The sequence below is a fragment of the Triticum dicoccoides genome, chromosome 4B (assembly GCF_002162155.2).
Source record: "Triticum dicoccoides isolate Atlit2015 ecotype Zavitan chromosome 4B, WEW_v2.0, whole genome shotgun sequence".
Lineage (NCBI taxonomy): Eukaryota > Viridiplantae > Streptophyta > Magnoliopsida > Poales > Poaceae > Triticum > Triticum dicoccoides.
In genome coordinates, this window is record NC_041387.1 from 637455761 (window position 1) to 637458632 (window position 2872).

The 2872-nt window shown below is 39.3% G+C and overlaps 1 long non-coding RNA gene across 1 annotated transcript; it reads left to right on the forward strand.

Moving 5' to 3' along the window:
• Positions 1–76: 76 nt before the first annotated feature.
• On the forward strand, positions 77–1184 carry LOC119294122. The gene is made up of 3 exons (XR_005143344.1): positions 77–186; positions 286–518; positions 868–1184. It is a non-coding gene; the product is annotated as an uncharacterized LOC119294122 (long non-coding RNA).
• The last annotated feature ends 1688 nt before the right edge of the window (positions 1185–2872 follow it).

The window sequence follows — 2872 nt, forward strand, 5'->3', positions numbered from 1 at the left end:
TATGTATGTATGTATGTATGTATGTATGTATGTATGTATGTAGTAGTAGTAATGTTACAATTTCATATATCTTGTAGAAAAAAGACAAGTACAATAATCATGATCCAAGTCCCATTGAGTTTTTCAAAGACACCCATACAAACAGCAAGACTGATAGCATGAGCTGAGTCAGGACTTCTAGCTCATGTAAGATTTCTTCCTCTATTGTTTCTGACTTGAAATAGATTCTCATATTGCTAGCATATGAACTTTTCCTTAGCATCAATATTTTTCTTTGTACTATAGAATGCGATGGAAAAGAAAAGGGAAGCACAATCAGAAGGTGAGCAGCCAGTATCCGATACATCGATTGTGGCTGAAGTTCTAAAGGAAGAAAGCGCCCATAGCACCGTCCTTTCTAGCATGGGGTATGCATCAAGATCCGGGAGGTCTGGGAGCTCTACTTCATGAGCCTAGATCCGATTTCTAGAAGAAAGAATTGAATAGAAGGATAGAGAGGCAAGAGATGCAAATGACAGGTAATTATCTTATTTCCCTTTCTGTTCTTGTTGTTTCTTTTTTCTTGCTTATGTGTGCATGGTGCACTCATTGAAGTGAACGAAAGTTCAACTAAGGAGTGCTTCTTTTAACCTGAGTTGTTGACTTGATATCCTTTTGGTGATGCTTCCTGTAATCAAGCTGTTGGTTATGCATATTTCAAAACATTACAAGTTATTCTTGAGTTTACTGTTTCATTGGCCCGTCGGCATGCTTGCCTTGACATTTAATAATGTACTTATCTATTTTAAATTGGTACCCTTGTACCTTGTTATCTTGTATGTTTTCATCTCATTACGATGCAACATTGTTGTGTTTTGTCATTTATAGGCATCGGGAGGAGTTAGTCGCAAGACTTGAAGCACGAGAGAGAGCATTTTAAGAGATACAAAAGAAGCAGCAAGAAGAATTGGAAGCTTTAAAAAAGAGCCAGCAAGAGAAGACTGAAGCCTGGGCAAAGAAGCAAAAGGAGACGGGACAATCTGCTTGATTTTTTGAGGGCTCAAGCAACTCTGCAGTCCCAGTCCCAACCAGATGGTTCATGAATGCCATCCTTACATTGCAATCATCAGGATAACATATGTGGTCTTTAGTTAATATTAGTTTTCATCTTGTCTATTGTCTGTGTTAAACTTGAGTCAGCTTTTTACCGCCATTTTTGTTTACAGAATGATTTGGCTGAGATGATTTCATACATTATATGATTTGTCTTTGATATCAATTTATGATGTGTTTTTTCTCTTCAACTTTTTTATATAATCTTATGTGATGTGATCTGAAATAAATACTTATTTTCATCATAATTAGATTTGAAAGAAAGTAAATATATTTTGATGGCGTCATCTTCATCCATAATAAAAGTAATGACACTACTAGTGGGATAGCTGCTCGGGTGTTGATGTGGCATAAAGTTAGTGGCGTTGCCTCGTCACCGAATATGGTACAATATGGCATATTTTATCCTAACATGTGACATTAATTGATCATCATGGAAATAGTAAGTCGATGACGTTCTATATAATGTCACTGAAGCTCCCAATTTCGATGACGTTTTCGCGTGTGCGCCGTCACTAGGAGTAATCTGTGACAGGGATTCCGTGACGATGCTTGTGACACCCATAAAATGTCACCAGGGGGTAATTTGTGACGTTATTAGCTATTCGATGACATTTTTTATCTCGTCATAGTAGGCCCGATCTCTTGTAGTGTAGGTCTATGCGTAGTTCTCTTTGCACGAGTAGAACACAAATTTGTTGTGGGCGTAGATGTTGTCAACTTTCTTGCCACTACTAGTCTTATTTTGCTTCAGCGGTATTGTCGGATGAAGCGGCCCGGACCGACCTTACACGTACGCTTACGTGTGACAGGTTCCACCGACTGACATGCACTAGTTGCATAAGGTGGATAGCAGGTGTCTGTCTCTCCCACTTTAGTTGGAGTGGATTCGATGAAAAGGGTCCTTATGAAGGGTAAATAGAAGTTGACAAATCACATTGTGGCTTTCACGTAGGTAAGAAAATGTTCTAGCTAGAACCCTATTGCAGCCACGTAAAACATGCAACAACAATTAAAGGACGTCTAACTTATTTTTGCAGCATGTGATTGTGATGTGATATGGCCAAAAGTTGTGATGAATGATGAATGATATATATGTGATGTATGAGATCATGTTCTTGTAATAGGAATCACGACTTGCATGTCGATGAGTATGACCACCGGCAGGAGCCATAGGAGTTGTCTTAATTATTGTATGACCTGCGTGTCAATGATTTAACGCCATGTAATTGCTTTACTTTATTGCTAAACCGTTAGCCATAGTAGTAGAAGTAATAGTTGGCGAGCAACCCCATGGAGACACGATGATGGAGATCATGGTGTCATGCCGGTGACGAAGATGATCATGGAGCCCCGAAGATGGATATCAAAGGAGCTATATGATATTGGCCATATCATGTCACTACTATTTGATTGCATGTGATGTTTATCATGTTTTTGCATCTTGTTTACTTAGAACGACGGTAGTAAATAAGATGATCCCTCATAATAATTTCAAGAAAGTGTTCCCCCTAGCTGTGCGGTGTTGCGAAAGTTTGTTGTTTCGAAGCACCACGTGATGATCGGGTGTGATAGATTCTAACGTTCACATACAACGGATGTAAGATAGATTTACACACGCATAAACACTTAGGTTAACTTGACGAGCCTAGCATGTACAGACATGGCCTCGGAACACAAGAGACCGAAAGGTCGAACATGAGTCGTATGGAAGATACGATCAACATGAAGATGTTCACCGATGATGACTAGTCCATCTCACGTGATGATCGGACACGGC